Raw genomic sequence first — 13274 nt, 5'->3', positions numbered from 1 at the left:
AATTACACCGTAAAAAAAAAAGTAAACCATCATTTAAACACTTTTAGTACAGATGTTGAGGGGAAAATTCATGAAATAGTGTTTATAAAGTGTGCTTCGCGTGTCCAAAAGCGTTAATTCTCGATAAATAGTATCTAGTATGATATATTTAAACACTTCTTCTCGGCGAACAATTCGAAAACAAAATAATGACACATTTTGCAAATACATCTGGGATATACTTGGAAAACATAGTGTCTCAAAGGGGTGAATATGTGTAATCTGGAGGTGTAGTGCCGGACTGGCCACGTTGGCTACTTGGCGATCGCCAAGGGCCTGAGGCCCTAGGGGCCCCGCATGTATCACGAGACCTGTAGGCCTTGGTTGAATTTTCACGATCAAGTTACATATACTTAACTCACATATGAGAGGGCATTTTCTAAATTGAAAATTGTTAAAACTAGACTAAGTTCTATGATAAGTCAAAACCATTGGTCTCCTTTACTTTTTATGTTTAGAGAAATATATTTATTCCAGTATGTAGATAAAGAAATTTAAGTAATTGATTTGATCGCCTCATCAAGTGAAGAACTGCGTAAAAACTGTCTAAGTAACTGAAGTAATATATATATATATATATATATATATATATATATATATATATATATATATATATATATGGGGGGCCTTTAAGGACTCGCGTCAAGGGCCCTCAATTGGCCAGTCCGACACTGTGAAGGTGTTCAGTAATGTGTAAAGTTTCCTACTGTGTCTAAAAGTAGTTTCTTTATTTTTTGCAGTGTACAAAGCGAAAACTTCACACGTCAACCTATTATATACACAAGCATGGTAATTTGTTTATATCCGGCAAAAAGATTATAATTTAAAAGGGCGAATTCAAATGTATTAGATAATAGCATTTGGAATGCAAAATTGAGCTCATCCTAAGGGTAATTTTATGATTGCATGACTGTAGACCTACCGGTAGCGGATGTTAAAAGTAGTCATGAAACGAACTGGTGACTGTACTTTAAGAACACAGTCTAAACATACTGTAATTGCAAAATAAAATGTATAAGGAACATTGTCGTTATTTGACTTCTCCTGGCATATTACACAATCCAACAGTACACCCATGTATGACGTGGCTGTCTACGGTGTATTGGTTAGATTCGAGTTTATCATCTCTTTCAGCACTGTGATTATATGAGACATGGACCTAGCGAGCTAACGTGGGCTACGAACTGTATAATCTCCCACCGGGAATCGAACCCAGGTCTCCCACACCGAAGTCGCGTACGCTAACCAAATTGCCATGAGACTGCTAGTCTGTGGTATATTATGTGGTTGTTCATACATAACAGTAGTTACCTAACATCAAGTTTAAATTATGTCAAGTAGAGAAGTCTTGAAGAGATTGTTCCTCTAGGTTGTAAGTAATGAGAAATGTCTACATTAATAAAGTTTGTCACCAATGTCTACTATCACCTTGGAAAATTAAGACATTAGTTATCTTTTAGGTTCTCCATTTAATAAATGAAGGCAACAGTGGTTCAGTGATACAGCGTTCACCTCTGCTGTGGGGTACCTGGTTCGATCCCACCAAGCATGAAGTGAACTTTGTGGTGGACAAACATCGTGGGGTTCTCCCGATTCCTCCCACTTTATTCATACAACCATTGCATTTATTTCTTATCATCAACGTTTCCTTTAGGCTAGCCGGCATAAACGTTCTACGTAAAACTAAAATATTTCATTTTCGATTTAACAGATAATGAATAAATGCATAAGTGAAATGTCTTATAATTTTTGTACAGAAATAAAGCCCAGAAATATTTCTGATTTAGGAAATGTAGATGTGTCACTCTAGTATAGATATTTTATACATTAGAGAGCTATCCGAACAATATATGGACCCTACATAATATTTTAGTACCTTTTATGTAAACTACATTCTACAGACGATATGCAGCAACACACATTTAATATTAACTGAAACAAGATCGGATAAATTTTGAGATTCAAAATTTTATGCATTGGAAAAAAATAAAAAGAAAGAAAGGAGGGTTATGACTGTTTTAGGCACCGAAGTGCATAAGATATATTGATACGCTTATCTGCAGACTATATTTAAATTAAGAACATTAGGAATAAATTAAAAATTAACATTAGGATTCATCAAGATAGAAAGTGATTTGAATCAAGAGCAAAAATGCATAAACTTTACTTTGAATCCTTTAACATGTCGCACGTAAGCTTCAATTTATCTAGTTTAACAAAATTGTGTTTAATACAAAATTTGAGTCGAATTTGACATTTACCTTAAAATTTGGCTTAGCAGACTGAAATTACACGTGATAAATCGCTGAAGTTTATCCTATGCAGTTAAAGTTAATGAAATAAGGTTAAATCAAATTTGAAGTTCTCTTGACTTGGGGCTATAAACGTTGAGCTTATATATCTAATTATTTAAACTTACTGCCCTAAAGTTAAACCAAAATTGTATCTTTTTGAAAGGGGTTCAGAGGTTTTGCCCAAAGCATACAGTAAGATTCCAATAAATTGCGCAGCTGAGTTATGTAACTTTTATCGTGTTGTCTCCCGTTATATTTTTTATTGAAGAAATTTAGTCCTAATCCGTATAAGTAGCAGGGCGGATCCAGGACCGACTTCTGGGGGGGGGGCGGTGGGTTGTCATACTGCTACTAAGAGCTACTTTTAATAGTTTTAAACTCTGGGATGGGTTTTATTTTTATATATAAAATAAGAAAGTTTCCTCTTCTGGGGGGCCAATCGCCCCGATCTACCCCCTGGATCCGCCACTGATAAGTAGTAAGCAAAGACGTACTGTAGTTTTCTACTTAGGGAAGCTATAATTTTTAATATACCTCTCTGAATATTTAAGGTATTATATCTTAAATTATTATTGTATTAATTATGAGTTATTCTTAATTCATTTTTGGTTTATTCAAGGAAGCGTCGCTTTTTTTCGCAGCTTCCATGGATGGTGCGCCGCTAGTACGTAATAAGGCAACGTAGAAATTTATAAGGTGCTAAGTAGGTAACGAGTCAATTTAATTCAAGTTTGCTGTAAACGTAGGTACTATCACAATAATATTGACTGGCATGAAAGCTTCCTGTAAATTCCAATGATCAGCTTATTGTAATGTTACAAGTTGTCATTGACAAGCCTGCTGCAAGTTTGTACGGGTATATTTGTTATGATATGCTACAAAAGGCATGCCCTTTTGTAACTGGCTCCTGGGAAAAGCTTCAACCAATTTTATTCTTCTTTAGAAACTGTTTTCTACTTTCTTAAATTTATTTGAAGATTTAGCGCCCCAATATATCTGCTGTAGACAACAATCAGAATTTCTCTAAAGCTCTCTTCCTTAGAAAAAAACATAACGAACGACGCCATAAAAAAAAGGAGAAACTGAAAGCGACTCACTGACTTGACTATGCAACCTACTGTTTCGTGTCGTCCACTGAATGTCACACAACCCATAAGACATGCATACACAAACAGAAGAACATCGGAGCAACAGGTATTCTCAATTTGGAGGGAAAAAAGAAAAGAAAAGAAAAAAGAACATAAAGAGAGGCGGCGGAACAGAAACAGTAACACATCTGCGAAACGAAACCACGAAACAACAACTAAAAACACTACAAACGAAATGTACAATTTGGTCATATGAAAGATAACAATGAAATATTTCACATGTCCAATTAATAAGTAATGGAAATTCTTTATCAAAGGTGGAATTTAATATTCAGTTAGTGATGTATGAGGAAATATGTATACGTAAAGGGGAAGACGGGGGGATTTGAATAGGAGAAACCATGCTTGGGTTTTGAAATCCAGCTCATCTCCATATACGGAACAACTGTGTAATATATATAAATAAGGAAAAAAAACTGTGTGAAAGTGCTGTCGCCCGATCGCTCCTTTATGAATGAACTGGACCACCTGTTTCCTAACAGATCGAGGGAGAAGGGAGGATTCTTGCGTCTCGTTTTCAGCATAGCAACACGCACGCGCTCACCAATGGAAACCCCTGCGCGTGCTCTACGGAAAGGGTGATTGTTCAATGTTACTAAAGTTCAAGTAGGACATTTAAGTCAGTCGGCAATTTGTTTTATGTAATAATAATAATAATAATAATAATAATAATAATAATAATAATAATAATAATAATAATAATAATAATAATAATAATAATAATAATAATAATAACTAGAATATACAATGAACTCAAAATCTTGTTTTGTAATAAAATGCACTTTACCCAAAATATCTTCATTTAATAATTAGGAAAATATCTCATTATGACAAAGAAATTATAGTTATGTTTGCGTTGAAAGTGCCTCGAAGATGTAACGGGAAAGAAATCACAATAAAAGAATGGAATCCGGAATTATAAGTAAGGTTTTTGGAAGCAGAGAGTTTTCGATTATTATTCTATAATTCATTGGGGCCGCAGTGGCTCAGTGGTAGAGCGTTCACCTCTGGTGCTTGGGGTCCCGGGTTCGATCGCAGCCCCCACCAAGTGAACATTGTGGTGGACAAACACTGTGTACGTGGGTTTTCTCGGGGTTCTCCCGTTTCCTCCCACATTCTTCATTCCACCATTTCATTCATTACTCATCATCACCGTCTCCTTTAGCCTAGCAGGCATATCGTGGGACGTAAAACTCATTTCATTTTTTCATTTCAGAAAGATTTCATTTCATTTTTTCTATAATTCATTATGATTACATTACTACTAGGATAATTTTTGATAAGAATGGGAAGTAAATGTATTATATAATGGGAACTTCCTAGCAACGAAGGATATAGCCATTACCAACAAGCTCATGAGTTTCTCTTAATAAGAATGACAATGAAATGTAATCGCACCTGGTCATTTTGGTTACTATTGTTATGGCGCCAAAGAAGAAGGAACAACACGAAACACTACAGCCAACTGCAATGCATTCACTTTTAACGTTGCATGCTAACTGCACTAATGTATAATGAATGATCTAAAATTATATCAATTAAACAAAAGCAATTAAAATAAATGTTCATCAATTGTTATTTTAATATCAGAATTATTCATGTTGTACGTATTACACTAAACTGTAATTTAACGAACTCTCTTTCGACAGCATGTTTGCCAATGATTCATTCTCTGTTGCCAAGAAGATATGTATAAACGTAGGATATGCATAAACCTTCCAACTCCACACAAAGACAGGTATATCCTCGTAGATGCTAATATAACATATCACCGTTTTACCTATATTACGATATTGTCAACTTCTACCCTTTGGAAAAATGAATTTCTTAATACTTGATTTTATGACTTGAAAATCTTAACAGGATACAGCCGTGTGTGTAAGTGGATGGACAGGTTTTCCGCTTCGCAATCAGGAGATTTCTTTTTGAAATCTCGTGGAAATTTCTCGCTCTCGTCTTACCAACTAAGTGTCGCGATGACACCTGTAATACGTAGGCCCTGGCCTACTCACTGGCATTGCAAATTACCTTCCAAAGTTTTATTATCAGTTGTTTCAAATGTAAAATGATTTCACAAGTATTTCGAATTTCTTTAATAAATGAATAACTGATTGGGTAAGGTCTTGGTTTAAAGTAACTGTTGGATATTCCCTAGGGATACAGAAGTACAATACTCGCTAATGCTCAAACCTACTGGGTATCTTATTGAGGAAGAAACGTAACCCATTATATCACAGAAGCTAGACTTTTACCGAGTTCTTCAGAATCAGTGGCGGATCTAGCACGGGGCCAAGGACCTAGGCCCCCTCCCCAGTTTTTTAAGTGACAAAAATAATTGAAGCTATTCTTTATATATTTTTTTTGAAAGTTTATAGTAAATTCATGAATCTGGGTTCTGCCTGCCCCCCCCCCCCCCCCCAACAGTTTTTACCTTCTACATTCGCCACTGTTTAGAATCATTCTCCACTCAGTTGTATACAACGTACCAATGGGGACTGTACGTAAGATCACTAATTTACATTACATTAGTATATAAAGATAGATGTTACTAATCCTTAACAGCACAATTCTAATATAATCAGTACAGAAGTCGGATGCTTACAAGCAAAAAGAAAAAATAAATAGATTTGCATATAACCAGAGGTGTCCACAGGCTGTTTTAGACACAGATTGCGCCAAAGACAATATCTAGTAATAGTGCAATAATTAATCAGTTCTTAAAACCCTAATCCTCATTTTCAATCTATCCCTTCGCTCAAGAACCCTCTAATTTCTAATTTCCCTTATATTCTTTCGAACTAGAAGCAAAGAACTAGCCATCCTACATTCCCAGTGACTCTACCTAGCCACGTTAGGTGAATAGTTTATAACCTGCCTTGAGGTTGAAGACTCAGACAAGACTACTTAAAATTGTTAATTAAATACAAGTACGATTTTGAGTCTAAGATTACAATGAAAGATTGTCAAACATACTGTCATAAAGCAAATACACAGACTACATCTGATATTAAAATAACAGTGATTATTCGTCATTGCCACTAATTATTATTGTTATTTTTATAAAGCTTGACACTCGTTACATACTTTGTTGTAACTAGTTTTTTTCTCTTTTTTTTTTAAAAAAAATCTTATATTAAATAGGGCTGTACTACTATAGGACTGGAAAAAATATTGTTTAAGATTTCAGGATTGTAATCTGCATACTTCAGGTTCTAACGTACCAACAACAATCTCTTTTAGAATGCCATATAAACCCAATTTGTTTATTCATCACTATATATGGGCGGAATCACATTTAGACAACCATAAAAATATACTTTTAATTTACTTGTCCCATATTAGTTCAGTAATCCTGTTCTTGCTTTTAAGCTAGGAAGTAGTTCTTTTTTCCCCTTTCTTTCTTTTACCTGTCAAAATGAACATATCCAATTAAGTCACTTCCATAGTGGTTATATTTATCATATGAATATCGGTTTCATCTTTGTCAATATATGATACGAACGATAGAGTGAATACAGCTAAAAGCCATGGTTAAATTTTTTGTTGCTTAGGGAGACTTCTGTCAAATTTCAAAGAAGAACTAGCTGAATCTGCGATATCTACTCAGAGCATCATTCTTCTGATATGACCATGGTCTCCTTCCCACTTCTTCACTATATCTTATCTATTTCCCTTTACACACACAAGTAAATAACAAGACGACTTACAAAAGGAGAAAACTATAAATGTAGCTTTTAATATGTAGATGTTTGAGTCTGTGGCAAACTATGATGTCAAATGGAGTTTTTCCTTTATAAATCCATATTCGTCTGAACACGCCACATTGTAGTTCTTGAGGCCTTTGAAGTTGCCTACATGCAATAGGATTTGTTATTCAGATTTTAGCAACGCGCCTCCAATGTCCGTCAACCCTTCATACGGAACTCTTCTACTGGTTGTGTAACACAAGGATAAGAACTTTAGCTTCGGCCTAGCGACAATGTTAATCTAATGGGCTCAAAATTTCTCTTAAAATGTTGATTAGAAGAATAACAACACTGTTTTTGAAAATTTGAATGAAAACTGGCAGGTGTACACAAAATTTGAAATAGACCACGTTTTTAGAGCTTGTACTCTCCGAAATCTCATTGTCGAAAAGAATTGACCACAAACATGTAAACTTTTCTTGACCACAAACATATAAACCTAGCATTTTAATATATAGATAGAGGTGCTGCGACTTGAGAAGTGCACAAGTAGCATCAATTACTTAAGAAAGAAGACCAATATATGTAAGAAAAGTAATGTTAATGGAAACTGGTGACAAACATCTAACTAAAGTAATCATGTAGAAATAATAACATAATGAGAGCCTTACTACCATTTAATCATTCAGAAGAGAAGCACTGTATACAGTATATACACTTCCAACACATTATATGCACTTCTAAAAAATTTTGCCACAGTGACTTAATAAGCATCTGACTTTGCGCCTTCGGCACCCGAACCCTAAAAATGAATGACTCCTGATTATGGAGGACTATGGTCGACCATACAGCATTTTTAGTTGAGTGATCCATGGTCAGCACATCAGTTTCCATTGGCAAGTTTTGGCTTTCTAGAGTAGAGCACACTACCTCTAAACTCAAATCGATCCACGATTCCCTGCTTATGATACCGAGACTATACCGAAAATTTATGTTTATACTAGAAATCGAACCCGGGATCACGCACACTAAATTTTCAACTATACAGAAGCGCCCATATTAAACAATAAGCTAATTAAAATTTCCTAGCGTTACATCCTAGGAAAAGTTTATGGCCGAACAGACGGTTTTGCTATCTATTGCCATCACTACTATTTCTAGTGTTATAAATCGGAATTAGTTACCTGTAAATCCCCGTCTACTACTCATTATTTTTCGTCCCCACCGAAAATCCAACCCCTGATCATGAGGCAGCAAAGACACGCGCGCTACATGGTATTATTCACATCAACTAGTATTGCTTTCTTTCAAATTATTCAATATTCGATATTATTATAGGGATTACTAAAACATTTATGAATTTACAATTTAAAAAAGAACGTATATTTCGTCCAGAAATATAACGATCTGCTTGCTCATTGGAGTAAATGAACATGATAATTACTACTGAATTCAGATTTTTTTAGAGATAATATTTCATAATCTAGTGCTGCAATTCCCCATGAAAAAAAAAAGTTTTCTTAGGTTCTTGATTTCTTAGGAAGGTGTAACAGCCAACTCAGAAAGGAATTCAACACTTATTATTACGCTGAACTCAAGTGGCAAAATATCGAGATAGTTATGTGGAAAGGGTGAACAACCAACTTGAAAATGAAAAAAAAAAAAAAAAGTTGGTTCAAATGTCTTTCAAATGTCTTCAAATTAATTAACTCACTCTACAGTATTTTGAACATAAAAATTATATAGTGCTTGCATTTTACCAGAGTATGCTCATGTAATATCTCACTTCATTGTCATGCACAACGTAAAGCGAATTATCTACTTTTTCGTTATTTACAAGTGAAGCACTCACATAAGGAATAACAAAAAAAAAAGTCTCTCTTGACAAGGCGACATGCAAAGAGTTCTCTATCAGTAATCAGATATAAAAATCTATTATACTATCAATATAACAAAAGTATCTAATAGGTTGATTTGTTTGGAAAACAAGCAAACTTATCTGTGCAGTAGATCTCTTCCTCGGTTGGAGTCCTTGCTTCAATCACTAGAAACACATTTTTTAACATTTAAAAATAATAATACTAATAACGGTCGTTAGTCTCGCTCTTTATGATTCACAGACACACAATGACAGAAGAAAGCACCATGTGAGATCTTTCTTATATCACTAAACATATCGCAGTCATTCATGATCACCGATACTATTTTCCGTTTCGTCACGATGATATACTAACTCATTAATTTCTTTCATTGATATTTGTATATTTCGTTAAAAGATTTATTTTCATTCATCACTAGTTGAGATATTGTCATGTGCTACATATTGTACGTAGGTGGAATTAAAAAAAAAAAAATCCAAGCGCGCACATACACTTTCATTCATAAAACGAATGACGGAAACGCACGAGGACACCCGATGAACTTTCCACCCGCAGCACCCATCAACACAACTTCATTAAAAAAAAAATGAATGAATGAATAATCTTCCTTACCCCAGTCAAGATGTTCAACACCACGATCACTTGACGTTGATGTTACAGTACCAGTGCTAGTACCTGGTACCGACTCTGGTACACCAACATCTTCCTCAGGGGCAACAGGTATGTCTTTCCGTTCCGCCGTTGTTTCACGTGTTATCACTCACGTAGCTTATTACGATGATCGTGATTAGAACTCGAAGTCGCCGAGACCAGCGCTCTTTATGTCGACTACGCTCGCCAAGCATTATCGGCGGAATGACTGAAATGTATGACGTGCAAGTCCTGTTACTACAAGACGGCCGACGACTACTACTACTACAACTAACTAACACATACACACACACTTATACATATGACAGAACGAGGTGCTTGCTTGGTGGGTTTTGTGATGCAGATACATATACTTACCGCCAACCACACATTCACATTACAGGTTTTTGGAGCTGTCGTATCAATGTGACGTCACTTATACCGCCAACGGATTTCGTACATCACGACGGCGCGGAGACAACCACATGCTCGTTGATGCGCTGCGCACGCACGCACGCCCGGCGGACGAAACTTCTATCGTTGTCTCGTAGGCGTGCTACCCGGTGTAGAGAAGCAAAGCAACTGATCGGATACGAAACATATGCAAGTGTTCAGAGTCAGTCAGAAGAACTTCTGTCTCCCCCCTCCCCTCCTCTCGATTCCCCTACCCCTATCCCTCTACATTCTGTCTTTATCTGGCACTCACTTCACGGATCCGGGTGATGACGTCACGTTGTACGACCTTCGTCGCTAGCAGCTAACACTCAGTGTGTCCACCTTGTATTACCAAAAATAATATCTATATTCATCTATCTATCTATAAGTGATCTATATTTAGTGTTCGACAATACTTTCATCTTGTGAGACTAACGTAAGTCGCAGATACATATATATGTATGTTTATTGAGTTAAAGAAGATGGGCATATTTTAAACATGAGATGTATCTTTAGAGCTACGCAATTCGCTTGGATGTGTCAGAAGCGAAGAATACATTTATCGTTTCTGCGAAATGTTAGAATAAAGGATATTAGTAATATTTATGTATTAGCATAATGAGTGATGTAAAAGGAATTTCAAGTTTTTTTCATACGTACTGTTTCACAAATACGTGTAACAGTAAAGGAAAATATGCATACAGTAATAGAGTATTAGGAAGTATTAAGTTCACTTCTGGGTGCACTGGGTATTTATATATAGGGCTAGTCTTGTTCAAGAAATTATAGCCACTCACCTCTTTTTAAGAAATCACATTTTTTAAATACTTTAATTTAAAATAAAGATAGGCCTATCAAATGGACAAAGATGATTCGCACTTGTCTTATATTTCAGATACACCCTGGATGACGATTTAAAATAATAATAATAATAATAATTTACCTCATTTACCTACTACACATACTTCTGAAGATATTTTACGAAGTTCAGTCCAAACTAAATGTACTTCTGCCTAGAATCGAACTCAGATTTTCCATATTAAATTCGACGCATTTAGTAGTAAGGAAATTCGGAAATAGGTTCTACTTCTCTGATTAGATACTTTACTTACTGAAGTTATACATGTTGCGATGGTGTTCTAGCTGTTGATCCCGATTGTTTCCAGGTTTAATACCGGGTTAAAAATAATAAAGAAAAAACAAAGGAAATATTTATATTTATGTCAGAGGTAGTCAGCACATAGTAACACTTTTTTAAAATCGCAGTGGTAAAGTTTCCGACGTAAGTGTGGACTGGTAAAATTTCAGAAAACTAATGTTTAAAGGTTTTTGAGTCATACATTGAAGACTCTGGAGATAAGAAATGAGACGCGGTATATTGCAGATTGACCATCCATGTCCTACAGCGTGTCAGTGTCTTCAATCTCTGAAATCATCGCACAGCTTTCCGATTGTTTAATATTATAGATTCATCGAGGGGTAAAAAATGGATTTGAAAAGGTATGGGGATGGTAGGTAGCGTCAAGACGTCAGGCCGTTCCCCCTGCGTATCTTTGCCCATTGTAATTTTTTAGAAACTAGGGGGACACCGTACGTATTTTTTCGATGTGGGGACGGCGTTCCCCCTCACTTTTACCCCTGGGTTCATCCATAAGAATAAGATCATTCAAATAAGATTATTAATGTTCTTTAATGATTAAACTCATAAAGATAATAAGATCTTATTTAACGCCTAAACCAAATGAAGCAGGAATACAAAAATCCTGAAATAAGATTAACTTTATTAAATTTTAAAAATAAATGTATAGTTCACCTAAGTTGTCAAGCTAAGTAAATAATAATAATAAAACTATCACCGTTGCTACTAACAGATCTCAAAATCCAGAAATGGCCAGAAATATTAACTTTCCATTTCTAATTATAGTCAAAATTTTGCGTTTCTTTTAAAACACTAATTGTTGTGAAATATAAAGTTTACTCTACTAATTACAGAACACAGATAACCTCCAAAAAAGGAACAAGGAAAAAAAAAAAAGAGAAAACGCGCAATTTCATTTAGGAATATTCCAATCATCTTTTCCAGCAGATAGATACACTGTCACAACAAGTATAATTTCATTCCGACGACACTCACCGATGTACATCGATATTTACCGAACAAGGCCGACGTGGACCGAAATGGCGATGACGAAATGTCCCGAAAGGGAAACAGCTCAAGCCTGTTTGGAGCACACAACTCCAGGATGGAAAGTCGTGTGCTCGCAGTAGGTTTCGTGCAGTGTTTCCGATTCGGGTGCTGACCGTAAGCGAAATTATTCGCGGCTATATTTTAAGTTAGATAATCCTCTCTATATAAATATATTTTTAGACCTATCATAAAAGAAATACGGACTGTTTCTTATGGAGATGTTAATTGATGAATATGCAATATTTTAATTTGGCAGCAGCTGTCGGGAAAAGCCTTTCGGAAGCTCCGTGCAAGGAATTTACGTTGTTTAATTCGACTTCGGATATGCGTATGTGTATATATACATTTATTAAAATCATACACAGTGTATTGAAACGTATGATTTTCTATACTGATATTTAATCATTCCCTATAGAAGTGTATTTCGCTCAATAGTTTGACTGCATGCTATGTAGTGTTCCCTGTAATATTAGTATCTGTCCTTATTCATTATTTATTAAAAAAAAAAAAAAAAAAATAGAACCTGTAACTGCATGAGAACTAGATTACACTAGTGCCATTCTGCTTGTTCTTTATTAAACACTGTATTTTATCGTTCCTAAGCTGCAGCTTGCAGAATAGTAGCTTCTTGATTAGTTTATTGGATTTTCAATGTCCCTTTTTAGACCCTAATTGAGTGTGGATCTGAGGTAAATACCAGGAATTAAACCCTGAACCACACACACAAGAATCGTGCACATTACCCATGGTCATGAAGAACAATGAAGCAGCTGTATATATTGTGATGGTAGTTATTACAAAACTTTAGTTAGTGCAACGGTGAAACACAAATGCACATCAGGTTATTTTAAAAACCCTCTGCTCTTCTCGTAGGAATGAGATCCTGAAGAATTAATATGTAGCTTTAGGAGGGATGCGGTGGGGCTCACATTCCTTTGTTATTGATTATCATACAACAATAATAACCTGACCAG

The 13274-nt window shown here is 35.4% G+C and overlaps 1 protein-coding gene across 4 annotated transcripts in view; it reads right to left on the bottom strand.

The window, feature by feature from the left end:
* sr (zinc finger domain-containing protein striped) overlaps positions 1-13274 on the bottom strand; it is a 619548-nt gene that overhangs the window by 46310 nt on the left and 559964 nt on the right. The window contains exon 1 of one of the 4 annotated variants that reach the window (XM_081762160.1): positions 10056-10241. The exons of 2 other annotated variants lie outside the window; for them this stretch is intronic. The gene's annotated coding sequence lies outside the window, so the exon portion shown is untranslated. Of the gene's footprint in view, positions 1-9659; positions 10014-10055; positions 10242-13274 lie in introns of those variants that run through there. One more of the 4 variants, XM_081762171.1, reaches the window with a different exon arrangement.

Source organism: Thermobia domestica, chromosome 1, assembly GCF_964235325.1.
Source record: "Thermobia domestica chromosome 1, izTheDome1.hap1.1, whole genome shotgun sequence".
Classification (NCBI taxonomy): domain Eukaryota; kingdom Metazoa; phylum Arthropoda; class Insecta; order Zygentoma; family Lepismatidae; genus Thermobia; species Thermobia domestica.
The sequence above is the reverse complement of the archived record's forward strand: the minus strand, read 5'-3'. Positions and strand labels throughout refer to the sequence as shown.